Source organism: Terrapene carolina, unplaced genomic scaffold, assembly GCF_002925995.2.
Source record: "Terrapene carolina triunguis isolate 2854851 unplaced genomic scaffold, T_m_triunguis-2.0 Scaffold125, whole genome shotgun sequence".
Taxonomy (NCBI): domain Eukaryota; kingdom Metazoa; phylum Chordata; order Testudines; family Emydidae; genus Terrapene; species Terrapene triunguis.
Window position 1 is genome coordinate 742,716 of NW_020664476.1, and position 17,734 is coordinate 760,449.

The window sequence follows — 17,734 nt, forward strand, 5'->3', positions numbered from 1 at the left end:
TCCAAGAAGCTTCAGAAAAACTGCAGTTCTTTCTTTTTGGCAGCTAAAGTTCCAGTAAATACCCTGTCCTCCCCAATCAGTTCCAGTGTGACGGGTATATATTTTTCCCTCAGTATCTTAAAGATAAGTCAAAGTGCCTGCTGTAAATATCTCAGTCAGTGCCACTACTACACACATTATTTCTTACTCATAGCTAATTGGTTAGACACTGGTTTTATTATGCAAGGTTCTGAGCTTATGGGTACAGTGTGGATGTCTCATTACAGTTTGAACTCTAGATCACAAGATCATTGAAAAGAAAAAAGACTTTTGGCAGTGGTGAGTTTGGGTGTATTGGTTTAGCATTCACCTTAACATGTGGTCTTGTACTGACATGATCTCTTGGAATTTCAGTGTGGTTGAGTTAGATGATGCACTCTGAAACCTATTTAGTGTAAGGTTTCTCCTGTAATGCAAGTGAACATTTAGCTAATTGAAATAGAGAGGTGCAAACAGGGCCGGCTCCAGGCACCAGCCAACCAAGCTCGTGCTTGGGGCGGCTCCTGGTAAGGGGCGGCCAATCTTGGGGTGGCGGGGCGGGCAGCGCGGCGTGGTGCTCGGCGGGGGGTGTTCGGCGGCGTGGCGCTCCGCGGGGGGGGGGGGTGTTTGGCAGCACGGCGCTCCATGGGGGTTTCGGCAGCGCTCCGCGCGGGGGGCTTCAGCAGTGCGGCACTCCGCGGGGGGGGGTGTTCGGCGGCACGGCGCTCGGCGGGGGTGTTCGGCGGCGCTCGGCGGGGGTTCAGCAGCTCGGCGGGGGATGTTCGGCAGCGCGGCACTCGGCGGGGGGGTTTCAGCGGCGCAGCACTCGGTGCGGGGGGTCGGTAGGTCGGGGCGGCGCTGGGGGGTGGGGGTGTTACGGCGGGGCGGCACTTTTTTTTGCTGCTTGGAGCGGCAAAAAAGTTAGAGCCGCCCTGGGTGCAAAAGATTGGTAATTATGAAAAGAGGTATGGGGAAGGAAAAGGAAGACTTTTAATTGAGAGTAATCCAGCCTCAGCAGAGATTAAAAATGCTTTAGGGGCAGCAGCTTTAAAAATGTAACCGAAATTAAAAGTGATCATACTTAGATTAGTGATGTGAGGTAGCCTCCACTCTTCTTAAGTATGTGTGTCTTGTGGCTGAGTATCCTATACTGCAAGCCAAGAGTGTAGGTAACCACATAGCGTATGTGTTATTGTTTATACAATACATTCTAAGGAGTTCCAAATTGTATAGATTTTTTTCATAGTTTTCTATACAAACTTTCATAGAATCATAGAATATTAGGGCTGGAAGAGACCTCGGGAGGTCATCTAATCCAATCCCCTGCTCAAAGCAGGACCAGCACCAACTAAATCATCCCAGCCAAGGCTTTGTCAAGCCGGCCCTTAAAAACCTCTAAGGATGGAGATTCCATCAGCTCCCTAGGTAACCCATTCCAGTGCTTCACCACCCTCCTACTGAAATAGTGTTTCCTAATATCCAACCTAGACCTCCCCCACTGCAACTTGAGACCATTGCTTCTTGTTCTTTCATCTGTCACCACTGAGAACAGCCTAGATCCATCCTCTTTGGAACTCCCCTTCAGGTAGTTGAAGGCTGCTATCAAATCCCACCTCACTCTTCTCTTCTGCAGATTAAATAACCCCAGTTCCCTCAGCCTCTCCTCATAAGTCATGTGCCCCAGCCCCCTAATCATTTTCATTGCCCTCCGCTGGACTCTCTCCAATTTGTCCACATCCCTTCTGTAGTGGGGGGACCAAAACTGGACGCAATACTCCAGGTGTGGCCTCACCAGTGCCGAATAGAGGGGAATAATCACTTCCCTCGAGCTGCTCGCAATGCTCCTACTGATACAGTCCAATATGCTGTTGGCTTTCTTGGCAACGAGAGCACACTGCTGACTCATATCCAGCTTCTTCTCATCCACTGTAATCCCTAGGTCCTTTTCTGCAGAACTGCTGCTTAGCCAGTCAGTCCCTAGTCTGTAGCAGTGCTTTGTTTATGGGTTTATCAGATCAGCAAACCGCTTCTTAAAAAGATAGCTAGGCACCAAATTAGCCCTTTAACTAATCAAGTTAAATGTTTGTCATGTAATGTCTTTTTAATGTGCAGTTTTATTTCACAGCAAAACAGCCTAGCAATATTATATTTCACACAGCAAGTAGCAAGTGTGTTCTTTTCTGTCTTTTTTAAAAAGCCCCTGGAAGGAAGAGTTGGCTAATAAATAGTGGATAAAGAAAATTATCTAATTATTACAGAGCTATCTATTAAAATCTGGCCAATTTTCACATTGGGCCTGATCCAAAGTCTATTGGCATGAGTGGAAAGACTCCCACAGGCATCACACAGGATTACATAAAATGAATTACAGGACTACTATGATCTTTGTGGATAAATGAATAACGAGGTGTCCTCCAAGGTATGGCATCCACACTCATACAGATAAATATTAGTGCATACAGAATGCATCTCTGATGCATTATCAGGAGAGCAATTAAAGATTAAGCCTTATTAGCAGTATAAATAAAGCACATAATATAGTGCTTTACAGGCATATAGTAAACTTTATTGGCAATATATTTTAATTAATGGAGATATCCTATCTCCTAGAACTGGAAGGGACCTTGAAAAGTCATTGAGTCCAGCCCCCTGCCTTCACTAGCAGGACCAAGTACTGATTTTGCCCCAGATCCCTAAGTGGCCCCCTCAAGGATTGAACTCAAAATCCTGGGTTTAGCAGGCCAATGCTCAAACCACTGAGCTATCCCTCCCCCATATATAATACAACAGCATACAGTAAAATGATATTTTTGAGACTAAAGCCTCTTGAAGCATGTAATTCGGAAATAACATTGTTATGTAGCATATCAAGGAATGGATTTATCAATTCATTTTAAACAGCAATGAGCCCAAGCCACAGAGTTTGACACTGGGTTCAAACTTTCCACTCTTTACAATGATGCTGAGCTCCACTGTTTTGATTCAGGTATGTCTCAGGTATTCAGGTATACTACACGCATATTAGAGGTTTGAGATCTAAAACCAATAGTCTTTTCTTTAGGAAAAGAGAGATGATTAAAGTAAAGCTGTATGAAAAATTTTGAATCATTCTTGAAATCATACAAAGGAATGTATATTCTGTCCCATGCACTGACAATGAAAAACGTTGTGATTTTTCTGATATAGCAAAAAAGGCAGTTTAGGCTTTATGTTCCTAAAACTGTTCAAAGCTTTGTGCTCAGTCTTTGTCAGTTCCTTATTCTGTGTGAAATCTCTGTCTTTGTCTACCCACAAGCCCTCCTCACAAAAGAGCCATGCAATCTAAAGCCAACTAAAATACGTTAATATTTGAGAGTCCTCCTGCCAGCTCTCTTAAGTCTTACTTTGCTATTTCTGGGGGAATTCTATGCCAAAAAAAATAAAAATTCTGCACACAATATTTTAAAATTCTGCATATTTTATTTGTCAAAATAACACAATATAATCATGCCAGTTTCTGTTATGTTGGTAATTTATTTCAAAATATTGTCAGCAAATATGTCTGTAACAATACAGACAACAAAAAAGATTCAGGAAATGTTTTTTGACAAACAGATTCCTTACTAGCCATATTAATTCAGAACTTTGAGTAATAATGCATTTAGACTACAATGCAGTAACATATTTCCTGCACCTCTCAGAAGCAGTGCAAAGGCTTGGGGGAGTCAGGAGTAACAAAGGAGTTGAGGGAGAGGGAAGTAATTGCTGGGCCAGAGACTGGGAGTGAACCTGGAGGGGTTTTGGGTGTGGGTGGGAGAAGTATGGAACAGTTTTGGGGTGGGGTTGAGGGGGAGGGATTGTTAGGGAGTTGGGGAGCCTCCCCCATGCAGACCCTGGCTAATCTCATTCAGTCAGGCACGTCTGTCCATGTTCCCATGTGTCCCTGCACCCCCCACTCAACCATCCCTCCTTCCCCATCCCCTTTTTTTCCTGCACCCCTCTCCTCTCCATCCCCATGTGGCCCTGCACCCGCACTCCATTCAGCCTCTGTCCCAGTCTATCCCCCCACTAGCCCTTCTGAACCCCAGTCTGTGACCCCCACCAGCAGCTCCGGGTGCCCTGCTCTGTCTATCCTCCCATATCCCATGCCTCCTCACATGGCCCCACGGGCAGGGCACTGTGACGAATTCAGCCTTTCCCCATCCCTCTCTGGGGTTAGCTGACCTGGCTATCCTTTGTTCTGGTGCCACAGCACAGCAGGCTTAATTGCAGCACATCTTTGGCAGAATGTATTTTCTGCAGAGAAAAATATCTGTGGGGGACATGAATTCTGCACATGCACAGTGGTGCAGAATTCCCCTGGGAGCAAAACTTTGCCTGTTCTGTAGATCCAACACCTTGGCGAGTTAGGGCCCAACCCATCTCCCATTGAAGTAGCTGAAACTCTCGGATTGATTTCATTGGATTTTGGACAGAGCTCTTAGTAGAGCAGTCCAATGGCTTTCTTCCTATGAGTGCTTTGCAGGGGATTAGAATTAATTTAGACCAAATCTGATTCACAGAAGCTCCACACATTTGACCCTGCCCCAGCCTAGTGATCCTTTCAGGTTCTCATAAACTGGTATGTATACACTAGTAAAACCGATAAGACACTTGTTAGAAATAATATATATTTAAATGTTGTTTTGATGCTTACAATCTGAAGTATTAATGTTATAAAGAAGAATTGTGTTCACACATGGGTTTGAAGGAATAGTGTTCATAGCTGTAGGCTCCATACTCCATCAGTAATTTTGCATGAATTGAATAGATTTCCTTTCTATGTCCCCCTTGCACAGCAATGCCTAGTGTTTCCAGTTACATGCAATTTGTTAATAAATGGAACAGGTTCTTGGAATTCTCTGAGGAGGGCAATCCCTCTTGGATAGACTGAGGGCAAATGTTTAACTTTTCCTTTATGGACATTATTACAGACCATTCAGTTCAATTCCTGTCTGCACAGAAAACTGATAAGATACTCTGTATTTTTGTGCTCAGATACTCCAGTGATGGGCATCAGTACAAAATCCTAAGACACAATGACAAATCTAGCAAGAACCACCAATAGAGTTTCTGAACCCAGTGGATGTTAGATATTTTTGTGACCCTTTACCTCACCACATTCTTCTGACTCTGACCTTTTCCTTCCTTTCTAACCTAATGGCTAAGCCAGAATATGGCTTCACAGCCTGGCTCTACAAACCATGAGTAGTTCCTCTGAAGTCAGTTTTTTACAGACATCTTGTGCTTGTCTTTATAGATTCTAAGGCCAGAAGGGACCATTGTGATCATCTAGTCTGACCTCCTGTATAACACAGCCCATAGAACTTCCCCCAAAATAATTCCTACATCATGTCTTTTAGGGAAAAAAAAGCCAGTTTGGATTTAAAAATTGTTAGAGATGGAGAATCCACCATGACCTTTGGTAAATAGTTAATTACTCTCACCATTAAAAATGTACACCTTATTTCCAGTCTGATTTTATCTAGCTTCAACTTCCAGCCACTGGATCATGTTATACCTTTCTCTGCTAGTTTGAAGTGCCCATTATTAAATATTTATTCTCCACATAGATACTTACAGACTAATCAAGTGACCCCTTCATCTTCTCTTTCTTAAACTAAATAGATTGAGTTCCTTGACTCTATCACTATACGGCATGTTTCCTAATCCTTTCATCATTCTTACTTCTACCTATGCTACCATTAATTTTTAGTTCTGTGATTAGTTCCTCTTTATGTTAGGACAAAGTCTAATAATGAATTCCCCCATGTTGGCTGCAATATTTTTTGGAGTTAGGAAATTGTCATCTCTAATATTTAGAAATTCCAGGGATGTTTTAGTTCTGCCAGCATGAGACCTTTAGCATATGTCAATCAAATTCAAGTCCCCCATAATCACACAGCTTTTTTCCCCTACACATTGTAAATAGTTGTGTAAGGAGGCTATCATCCTGCTCTCTAGTGTGATTTGGTGGTCTGTAGCAGACACCAACTAGTACACCATCTTGTGCTCTTTCTATTAGGACATTGAACCATAAGCATTCATTGATTTCCTCCCTACATCCCACCCCCACATTCTGTGGGGGCAATGAAGAGGCAATGAGCCCAACAACACGGGATGGATGCTGCAGTATTCATTGTGACTAGCCCTCACTTTCTCATTGTGCCTTTAGCACATGTAAGGAACATTGTAGTAGCAGAAGTGAATGGAGAGACTAGCACTGGTGACTGCTGGAAAATACAACTCCAGTTCTGATCAGAATGCCTGTTAATAACTCTCCTAATTTCTTAATCTATTTCTGTAGACCAGTGCTGGTCTACAGAAATAAATGATTGCAGAACACCAACAAAACTCACATAGGAAGACCTCCCACACTACACACCTCTACATCTAGTTACATCCATTCTTCCTCCACTCTCCAACCCTAGCAAGATAGACCTCCTGGTTACATCCAGTCATTGGACATGGATGGATGCAAGCAGCGGGTCTGGATGACTTTCAATTGGGTATAAGGGGAGGGGGAATGGGACATGTGAAACTCACTGGTTTTGGCTGAACTTTGTTTTGAGTTTTGGTATTCTTGGAGCCCAAAACTCAAAGTGAATCTGAAGGGCTAAAAACCCATGGGAACCAGCCTTGAAAAACAGTAATCTAGTCCACTGTGAACTAAAACAGATGAGTTTCACATGGTTTTGGTAAAATCTATAGAACCTCAACCAAAAAAAGGACTTTGAACAAGTGTTGGAGGCTAATGAGCCTAGATTAAAAGAACTATATACCAATAAGCATTTTTATTGCTATCTAAAGTATTTCCCTTTCACCACTGCAAGTTGTAATGTTTTTGTTGTGTTAAGAGCAAAAGACACAACAAAGAATATGAAGAAACCACATTGGCATATTGTAGACCAAATAACCAGGGTCATGGAGTATACACAAGACGCAAGACATAGATATATATTCTACACTGCTGGTCTAGCTGGGTTCTGGCAGCTTCTGAAACATAGAACATAGTCAGAGCCACTAGAGGGCTAACAAAATCTTTAAAGGGATTCTACCCAATTCCTTTACCAAAAAAAGTTGAAAATTAAACATAATTTTCTAAAGAGAACAAATGCACTCCCAGAAGGGTTTGAAATAAATTATGAAACACTTAGAGGAGAGGAAAGTGATCAGGAACAGTCAGCATGGATTCACCAAGGGGAAGTCATGCCTGACTAACCTAATTGCCTTCTATGATGAGATAACTGGCTCTGTGGATATGGGGAAAGTAGTGGACGTGATATACCTTGACTTTAGCAAATCTTTTGATACGGTCTCCCACAGTATTCTTGCCGCCAAGTTAAAGAAGTATGGGCTGGATGAATGGACTGTAAGGTGGCTAGAAAGCTGGCTAGATCGTTGGGCTCAACGGGTAGTGATCAATGGCTCCATGTCTAGTTGGCAGCCGGTTTCAAGCAGAGTGCCCCAAGGTCGGTCCTGGGGCCGGTTTTGTTTAATATCTTTATTAATGATCTGGAAGATGGTGTGGACTGCACTCTCAGCAAGTTTGCAGATGACACTAAACTGGGAGGCGTGGTAGATACACTGGAGAGTAGGGATCGGATACAGAGGGACCTAGACAAATTAGAGGATTGGGCCAAAAAAAACCTGATGAGGTTCAACAAGGACAAGTGCAGAGTCCTGCACTTAGGACGGAAGAATCCTATGCACTGCTACAGACTAGGGACCGAATGGCTAGGTAGCAGTTCTGCAGAAAAGGACCTAGGGGTCACAGTGGATGAGAAGCTGGATATGAGTCAACAGTGTGCTCTTGTTGCCAAGAAGGCTAACGGCATTTTGGGCTGTATAAGTAGGGGCATTGCCAGCAAATCGAGGAACGTGATCATTCCCCTTTATTCGACATTGGTGAGGCTTCATCTGCATTACTGTGTCTAGTTTTGGGCCCCACACTACAAGAAGAATGTGGAAATATTGGAAAGAGTCCAGAGGAGGGCAACAAAAATGATTAGGGGTCTGGAGCACATGACTTATGAGGAGAGGCTGAGGGAACTGGGATTGTTTAGTCTGCAGAAGAGAAGAATGAGGGGGGATTTGATAGCAGCTTTCAAGTACCTGAGGGGGGGTTCCAAAGAGGATGGAGCTCAGCTGTTCTCAGTGGTGGCAGATGACAGAACAAGGAGCAATGGTCTCAAGTTGCAGTGGGGGAGGTCTAGGTTTTTAAGGCCCGGCTTTGTTCCCCTTTATGCGACATTGGTGAGGCCTCATCTGGAGTACTGTGTCCAGTTTGGGGCCCCACGCTACAAGAAGGATGTGGAAATATTGGAAAGAGTCCAGCGGAGGGCAACAAAAATGATTAGGAGTCTGAAGCACATGACTTATGAGGAGAGGCTGAGGGAACTGGGATTGTTTAGTCTCCAGAAGAGAAGAATGAGGGGGGATTTGATAGCAGCTTTCAACTACCTGAGGGGGGGTTCCAGAGAGGATGGGGCTCGGCTGTTCTCAGTGGTGGCAGATGACAGAACAAGGAGCAATGGTCTCAAGTTGCAGTGCGGGAGGTCTAGGTTGGATATTAGGAAACACTATTTCACTAGGAGGGTGGTGAAGCACTGGAATGCTTTACCTAGGGAGGTGGTGGAATCTCCTTCCTTGGAGGTTTTTAAGGCCCGGCTTGGCAAAGCCCTGGCTGGGATGATTTAGTTGGGAATTGGTCCTGCTTTGAGCAGGGGGTTGGACTAGATGACCTCCTGAGGTCCCTTCCAACCCTGATATTCTATGATTCTATGATTCTATGAAATGAGATTCCTGTGCACTTCCCAGATGCTGAAGGTAATCATGTTGTAGGCTCTTGCTTCCTAAAGCACACTGGGCATTTATGTACATCTTATTGATTGGATACTTCAAAATGTACCATATGTAATTTCATATCTCCGACCTTCACCATAAGACACCAGTTGTACTGGTTGACCCCAGCAAGGCAGATCCATCAATCAACACCTTGTGTAGGATGGGCACAGCAGCTGCAGAGGCTACTGCAGCTCTAAAGATGGATGGGCATGAGCTGGGTATAAAGGAATATGAGTGGAATTCTGTGGCCTGGGAAATGGAAGATTTTTTCCTCTCCAGAAAACGCTGATCCCTCTTGTATCAAGCCTGATTATTTAGATTTGGCCCAGTAACCAGGATTTGACCTAACGTATATTTGTTTTGTAATTATTACTTGTCCTAACTCATGGGTATTGCTGCTTGTGTATACATTTTGATCTTGTCCACTTTGTCTTCCCTCTCAGACCTCTTGTTTATGTAGTAAAGTAAAATATTATCACAGAAAGACAATGTTGTGGGGGTTTAAGGGGTTTTTTCCTAATAAATTAATCTATTGCATCTACATCCACTGTAAAATGAAAATCAGCTGGCAAATAATCAAATGTGTGATTTTATATTTTTTTCTATCTTTCATCTATTCCAGACATCCAGAAAAAAAAGTAAAACGTTGCCCAGAGTTATATAAAAATCTTTGTCTCTCTGACAACAGCAAAATTCACTGAAATTAAAGCCCAGGATTGATATTCTTTGCATAGAAATAGTATCTAAAACATCCTTCGAGGAAAATTACCCTGAATCCTAATTACTGTAATTTTCCTTTTAGGTGTTGTATCTACAAAAAACAGGTTAAAATATCAGTTATTACACACACACACACACACACACTTTTGCAAAAGACACTCAAATGGTAGAATGTTCTCTTGCTAGAACTCCTTATACTAAAGAAGAAGATATTCCAATCTTGTCAGCAAGGAATGACAGTATTTCCATCATGTACAACTGTGGATATTTGGTCTCTTGTCAGGACTGAAAGATTATTCCTGGAAGGCATTAAATGATGGGCCTACCACCTTGTAAAATGGCTGGTGTCATAAACAGATAGTTAAGGGTTAATGCCACTTTTACCTGTAAAGGGTTAAGAAGTTCACCTAGCCTAGCTGACACCTGACCAGAGGAACCAATGGGAAGACCAGATGGTTCAAAGGGAAGGAGGAAAGTTCCCTTTGTCTGTTAAGTTTCACTTTGGACCGGAGGGGGAAAGCTCCAGAATTCAGCCTCTTATTAAGTAGTGAGTATTAGTGAAGGAAATAAATAAGTTTATATTTATTTCTTTGTAACCTGTCTTGTGCAATTAGAGGAATAGTCAAATTGGGTATTTTGGGTATTTTTTTTTTTTTTGTGTAACTAAGGGTTTGCCCAGGGGAACATCCTCTGTGTTTGGAATCTGTTGTCTGTGAGAGTAGCTGGTATGCTAATCTCTCCCAGAGGGTTTTCTTTTACCTTTCTTTTTTTTTAATTAAAAGCCTTTTTCTTAATACCTGATTGATTTTTCCTTGTTTTTAGATCCAAGGGGGTTGGATCTGGATCCACCAGGAGTTGGTGGGAGAAAGGAGGGGGGATGGTTAATTTCTCCTTGTTCTAAGATCAAAGGGGTTTGGATCTGTATTCACCAGGGAACTGGTGAAGAGTCTCCCAAGGCTACCCAGGGAAGGGAATTAGCACTTTGGGAGTGGTGGCAGCGGACCAGATCTAAGCTGGTAGTTAAGCTTAGAAGTTTAATGCAGGCCCCCACATTTGTACCCTAAAGTTCAGAGTGGGGAAGCGGCCTTGATAGCTGGGCAAGGGTATTCAGTATCCTTTTGATGGACTAGGTTGTTATTTTGAGGTTAACAAGTTAGATTTTTTTTGTGCCAGATCCTTACCTATAGGGTGTAACTCAATTGACTTCAGTAGCGCTATACCAAGTTATACCACCTGAACATCTGGCCCTTTGACTTTTCATGGCTAGAACATTCCATTATTTGTATGCTGAAAAGAAGACACTATTTCTAGATAGAGAAGTCTGTCTGCCAGGATGCTAGCAGTTCAATTGTCTTTGGGGCTTTTTACACAGATGAATGACTGAGTGTTTTATGTTTAAAATATAGTCCTGGTTGGTCATGCCAATAGAAATGTGCAGTATGGACCATCAAATAATGGGTGAGATATTCACCTGGTGTAAGTCAGCATAGTTCCATTAACTTCAATGGATTTACACCAGTTTACATCAGCTGAGGATCTAGCCCTGCATTTATAGTGACTAAGTATATAATTTTCAATAGGGCTTATGTGACTCAGCTGCCTACGGTCCAAATCTTTGGTGAATGACTCTTTCAGACAAGTGCCCATATTTGTGTGTGAAAAAGAGCATTCTTTATTTGTTATTTGCTATTAGTTTTTCTCCCATTTAAACAAGTCATTCAGTCCAAGAGCAAAGGGTGCTATGTGATGGAAGTGGTCAGTCATATACCATGAATATAGTGTATAGCTGTAAACAGCTCAAACTGAACATGTTTCAGATAAATTGTTCAAACAATTATGAAGAGCAAACAAATTAATAAACAATGTTTGTTTTCAATCAACAGCATTTCAACTAGAACCAACATGATCATAGTAAATGTCACAAGTCTGATTAAACAAACAGGAAAGTAATATGCTTTGATCATTTGATTTTTTTTTTGTTCTTTTTATTATATGAACTAATCCCATCTATTTTCAAAAATTCAGTCTTTATAATGAATAGCTTTGAATCAGGCTTTGATTCTTAATCAATAATTTTGCAGTTGATCCTGTATTCCTTGCGCAACTCTCTCTTGGCTTCTGTGGGAGTTTTGGGTAAGAAAGGAAGGGTCAGGCTCACAGATTTCTTTTAACAGTTAGAACAGGCCTGCACAACTCGTAAAGCGGCGAGGGCCATATTACTCCAAAGAAAACAGCTGAGGGCCGAAACCCCCCAGCCCCGTGGAAACACCCCCCCCCCAGCGCCGCCCGGCCCCGCGGAAACAAACCCTCCTTCCCCAGCACCGCCCCGCCGAAACAGCTAAGGTTTGGGGGGGAGGGGTGTGATATTTTATTAAGAATTTTTCAATTAAATCAAACAATTTTTTAAATTATTTTAATTTTTTTTATTAATCATGGAAAAATGAAAAATATCTGTTCCGTTGAAAGAAAACATTTGTACTTTTCATAATTACCTTGCAAATTTAATGAGAAATATTACATCTCTTTTCGGCAACAAGCTTGTCGCATTCGGGGGTCATATTTGAAGGGGATATTTTCATAATGTCTTCCAAATGGTCGTCAGTCAGAGAAGAATGTTGCTTGTTTTTATTCATGTTCATGATGGAAAATGTTTGTTCACATATGTAAGTGCGTCCAAAAATGCTGAACGTTTTCAGTGCAACTTCATTGTCCAGACTTTTGTAGAAGTCCCGCAAGCTGCTTTCTCTGTGCTTATTTCGGTAAACTGTCGAACACTGAAGTTCAATAACCTCCAACTGCAAATCTAGTGGCACTTCCTCTGGATCCACAGAAAAGGGATCTTCAATCAGCTTCAACTGGACGTCTTCTTCTTTAGACAAAGTAAGTCTTCTGTCAAATTCTTCAATCAAAAGAATGATGTGCTTTGCGTATTTTTCTCCTAACTCGGCGTGTTTGTGCTGAGGGATACGCTGTGCACAAGTGGGAAAGTGACACATTTCACCTTTTGACAGCTGACTTCTGAAAATTTTCAATTTCATTTTGAAAGCTTTCACTGCTGCACACATTTGAAATATAAGTTGATTTTTTCCCTGAAGCTGAATGTTGAGATCATTCAGGTGTGCTGTAATATCACAAAAGAAAAAGAGATCTTGATTCCAGGACTCATTTTCAAGCTCTGGGAATTTTATTGGCCCATTTTCTAGAAATTTTGCTACCTCCTCTTTCAAAGCAACGAAAAGCTGGAGCACTCTTCCTCGACTCAACCACCTCACTTCTGTATGGTAGATTAAGTCATTGCACTCGGTGTCTACCCCTTCAAGAAAGGCTCGAAATGTCCTATGTTTTAGTCCTCTAGAACGGATGTAGTTTACAATAGAAACTACCACTGACATTACATGCTCAAATTTTAAGACTTTGCTACACAAAACCTGCTGATGTATAATGCAGTGATGTTTGGTTATTTCTCTCCCGATAAATTCTTCAAGAAGAGTAACTGCTCCAACATTTTTTTGGCACATAGCTGGAGCACCATCAGTACAAATGGCCACCAAGTTTGTGAAATCTAATCCCGACTTATCATTCATGCACTTTATCACTTCACTGGAGATTTCTTTTCCGGTTGTGCGACCTGTCATGGAGCACATGCCAGCAAATTCTTCAGTAATTTCAAAGTTTTTATCAATACCTCTAATAAAAATAAGAAGTTGGGCGGTGTCTTTTAAATTGGTGCTTTCATCCATAGCTAGGGAGTAAAAGCAGAATTCACTGACTCTCTGCTTTAACTGATCACTTAGATTGGTAGAAATGTCAGCTATTCTTCTCCGTACAGTCATGCGTGATAGACTGACATTCTCAAATATTCCCCTCTTTTCTGGACATAACTCAGATACAGCAATCAACATACACTTTTTTAATAACTCACCTTCTGTGAAGTATTTCCCAGCAGCAGCAATTTCCTTAGAAATTTTAAAGCTTACTTTAGTAACTGTATCGTTCTCAGTGCTCACTTTCTTGAAAATTTGCTGTTCTCTACTAAGGTTTTTCGCTAAACTGGCTGCTTTAATTATTTTTTCATTTGGGCTCAATTTGGCGAGATTGGGATGCTTAGTTTCAAAGTGCCGCCGAAGGTTGCATTCTTTCGGAACGGCTAACGTTTCGCGACACACGAGGCACAGTATTTTGTCTTTGGAAATAGTACATAAGTATTTATTTGTCCATTCAGTGTTGAAAACTCTGTGCTCTGATTCTATTTTTCTCTTTTTCTTTTCACTCATGGTATCCATTATGAAGCTCAAGATTTTGTTGAATTAATTCACACACAAGGGAAACACTCACAGTCACACACAAAGAGAAGAGATATCTCACGGCACATGGCACACTAGCAAGGCACTGATGGTGTGTGGAAGCCTGTAGGTCCAGGGGTCACTATATTACTGCACACAGCAGTCAATCAATGCAGTTGTAGATAAATCTCTGCATTATGCATTTTTGTATAACTTTTATATGACTTTGTATTGAACTTTTATTTCACTAGGAGGGTGGTGAAGCACTGGAATGCTTTACCTAGGGAGGTGGTGGAATCTCCTTCCTTGGAGGTTTTTAAGGCCCGGCTTGACAAAGCCCTGGCTGGGATGATTTAGTTGGGAATTGGTCCTGCTTTGAGCAGGGGGTTGGACTAGATGACCTCCTGAGGTCCCTTCCAACCCTGATATTCTATGATTCTATGATTCTTGGTACTATGTTATAGCGGGCTCCTAAGATAGTATAATTAAGGTAAAAGAAAAATTTCTTCTGTGCAAATTTTTGAAGCAGAGTTCAAATTTGTGTGCCATGAGGCAAATGCGCCCAAGTCAGTAAAATGCTTATACATTTAAAAAGTTTTAATTTGCAATTTGTGTCAATTTATATGGGTTTTCAGATAGAGACATCATAAGTAAAAAAAGAAAAACAAAAGTTTGTGTTTTAAATTGAAAATTTTCCTAAAAAATATCAATAAATGATTATCAGCCAAGAATAAGATATGTAATTACAAATGCATTTTAATTTCCTTATTGGTTGAAATGTCAAAGACTGCTAAACTAACCTTACTGTTTTTCCCTGCGATCTTTTTCATTTGCCCATTCAGTATAAACTCTGTCCAGATCTATCAGTCCTCAATCCAGCTGGTAACTCTTAATACACATCAGCACCCCACACAGAACCCCCACTCGCTAGTTTCCCAATACACACAGATTTCTCCTCCCTCCCTCCCAATGCCCTTCCCCACAGCCCCACCACCACAACTAAACAATGCCCCACACAGACCCCCAGTGCCCTGACACACACAGATCTCCCCCACTGCCCAGCATCCCCCAACAGGCCCCCACTGCCTAGCACCCCAAAACACACAAACCTCCCCCACTGCCCAGCGCCCTCTACACCCTCACAGCCCAGCACCCCCCGCACACCTCCCAGACACTCACTCCACCACACCCTTCCCCCTTCCCTGGCCACACTCACCAGCCCTGCTGGGAGGTCTCTGGCTCCTAGGGTGAGAGCAGCAAGGGGAGTCTCCAGTGGTGAGCTGGAGCCAGTTCGCACTGGTTCGCGGGAACCGGTTGTTAAATTTAGAAGCCCTTTTAGAACCAGTTGTCCTGTGTGGGACAACCAGTTCTAAAAGGGCTTCTAAATTTAACAACCAGTAAGTTGAAATGACCAGGAGCGTAGCTGGGAGGGAGCAGAGGGAGCGGCTGCTCCCCCTGAGCACATTATCCAAAAGTGGCGCCTTAGGAGCCGACCCCATGGGTGCTCCAGCTCTCCGCCCCGCTCCCCGGCCCCAGCTCACCTCCATTCCACCTCTGAACACTCCGCCCCGCTTCTCCCCCTCCCCCCCGCTTCCCGCGAATCAGCTGTTCGGATGGGAAGCCTGGGAGGGCAGAGAAGCAAGCGGCGGCTTCGCACTCAAGCCCAGGGAGGCGGAGACGGAGCGGAGGTGAGATGGGGTGGGGGGAGCCGCCCGCGCCACAGCAGGTAACCCAGGGGGAGGGGCGCGCAGGGGAACCGCTCCCCGCCCCAGCTCACCTCCACTCCGCCTCCCTGGGCCTGAGCGCGAAGCTGCTGCTTGCTTCTCAGCCCTCCCAGGCTTCCAGCGTGAACAGCTGATTCACGGGAAGTGGGGGGGCTGCAAGCTCAGCCTGACCCGGTGCTCCAGGCACTGCACGGTGGCAGTGTGGCCCGGCTCCAGCCTAGCAGCGCGGCTGTACCGCCGCCAGCCACCTCCAGGCAGCGTGGTAAGGGAGCAGGGAGGGGGTGTTGGATAGAGGGCAGGGGAGTTCAGGGGGGTGGGGGTGGTGGATAGGGGTCGGGGCGGTCAGAGGGCAGGGAACAGGGGGATTGAATGGGGGCAAGGGTCCCGGCGGGCAGTCAGGAAGGAGCAGGGGTTGGATGGGGCAGTGGGAGGCAGTCAGAGGCAGGGGTTCCAAGGGTGGTCAGGGGACAGGGAGAAGGGGTGGTTGGATGGGGGCAGGGGTCCCGGGGGGCCATCAGGAATGAGAGGAGGGATTGGATGGGGCGGCGGGGGGCAGTCAGGGGACAGGAAAGGGGGTGGATGGGGCTGGGGTCCCGGGGGGGGCGTCAAGGAACGCGGGGGGTTGGATGGGGCAGGAGTCCCGGGGGGGTGGGCCAAAAAGCGCTCAGGACGGGGGCGGTGGCTGAGCCCCGTGTCCCGCTGGGGGGGGCGAGGGCTCTGTGCCCGTGTCCCGCTGGGGGTGAGGGGGCGGTGGTGGCGCGCGAGGGCTCTGTGCCCATGTCCCGCTTGGGGCAGGGGGGAGGGGCAGCAGCGCGTGAGGGCTCCGTGTCCTGCTTGGGGCCTGGGGGGTGCGGCGGCGCGCGCGGGCTCCGTGTCCCGCTTGGGGCCGGGGGGGTGGAGGCGCGGCGGCGCACAAGGGCTCCATCCCTGTGTCCCGCTTGGGGTGGGGGGGGCCAGCAGCATGCGAGGGCTCCGTGCCCGTGTCCCGCTTGGGGCAAAAATATCCTTGCGCCAGTGTCGGGTGGGGGGGCTCCTGAAAGCCCCGCCCCCGCAGCTCTGATTGGGCTGGACTCAGCCACCCGCATTGCTGGCTCCTGTCAGCGGGCGGGCACGCCACCGGGAGCTGCCCCAGGAAGTGCCACCATGCCAGCCTCGGGACTTTGGCGGTGATGGTGAGTGACCGGTTAAAGGGCGTCCTGACCGATGTGAGGTTGGGACATGAGACAGATGTGTGCATGGGGTTTAGAATCCCCCCGCGGGCCGCACAGTGAGCCCCCATGGGCCGCATGCGGCCCGCGGGCCGTATGTTGTGCAGGCCTGAGTTAGAAGATAGTGCCTTTTATAAAAGTATAGTTGCCAAGTATAGTTATGTTGCACTTGTTATATCAACTCTGTTTTAATGTTCATGTTGTAAAAAGAATGTTTATTATGTATGGTGGCTTGATGCCAGTGTATCTTTGCAATAGACATCTCTGTGAGCTTTTTTTAAACTGATCTTTCCAACCTTTATATTTACTGTAGGAAATCCCAAACTTTTGTTATGCCTGCTCCTTGAGGTCCTTAGTGGCTGCTAATTGTGTGATTGCAGGAATAAAAATGAAAGAAATATGTTGTAATGGAGAAAGAGGCGGTTCATCTACAAAATATATTACAACTACTTATTTCAAAAGAAAATAAAGAGAGACAAAATTACTGAATGAAAGGGGAGATGGGTCTTCTAGCTAAAGAACAGGCACAGGATCTGGGTACTATTACTATCTAGCCAGACTTCTTGTGCAATGTTGGGTTCACTTGGGCCAACATTTTCAAGCCTGGGGGCCCAAAGTTAGGCACTTAAAGAAGCAGCCTGATTTTCAGAGGCACTGAGCATTCATCACTCCTAAGAAAGTCTGGCTTCCATTTGCTTGCCACCTCCCATTGCTAGCTTCCTGTGCTCAAGTTTGAAACGTTTGGCATTAGCCTCCATTTTGCCATCCGTCAACTAGAAATAATTATTATTGATAAGGAAATGATACAAATTATGATTTATTATGGTATATTTCAAATATTATGTAACCCTTCTGCCCATCTAAGTTGGCAGCAACAAGGGCCGGGTTCTGTATCTAGGGGTTCCGTTTCAATAAC